Raw genomic sequence first — 322 nt, 5'->3', positions numbered from 1 at the left:
CGGCGCGCCCCCCCCGCGGGGGGGGCTGGCGCCAAAGCCCGCCAAGTTGGCGTTGTGGTTCTGCTGGACGAGCCTTCTCAGAGCCATGTCGGCGGGAGGGCATTTAAAACGGCGTTGCTAAACGCTGCGGCGTGGCCGAGGAAACTAAAATAAGCGCACCCCCTCCGAGCGATCAAACAGTGCGAGACCGGAAAGCCAGCCACGTGACGCGTGGTTTAGGTGCGCATTACATAAATCTCTTCTAGCAGGGCACCCGGTATGTGTTGTGCTCACAGCAGAGTTCAGAATTAAAGAAATCTGCTTAATTTCCCCTTCCTGCACA

This window comes from Egretta garzetta, unplaced genomic scaffold (assembly GCF_000687185.1).
Source record: "Egretta garzetta isolate BGI_Z169 unplaced genomic scaffold, ASM68718v1 scaffold635, whole genome shotgun sequence".
Lineage (NCBI taxonomy): Eukaryota > Metazoa > Chordata > Aves > Pelecaniformes > Ardeidae > Egretta > Egretta garzetta.
This window is presented reverse-complemented; position numbering follows the sequence as displayed.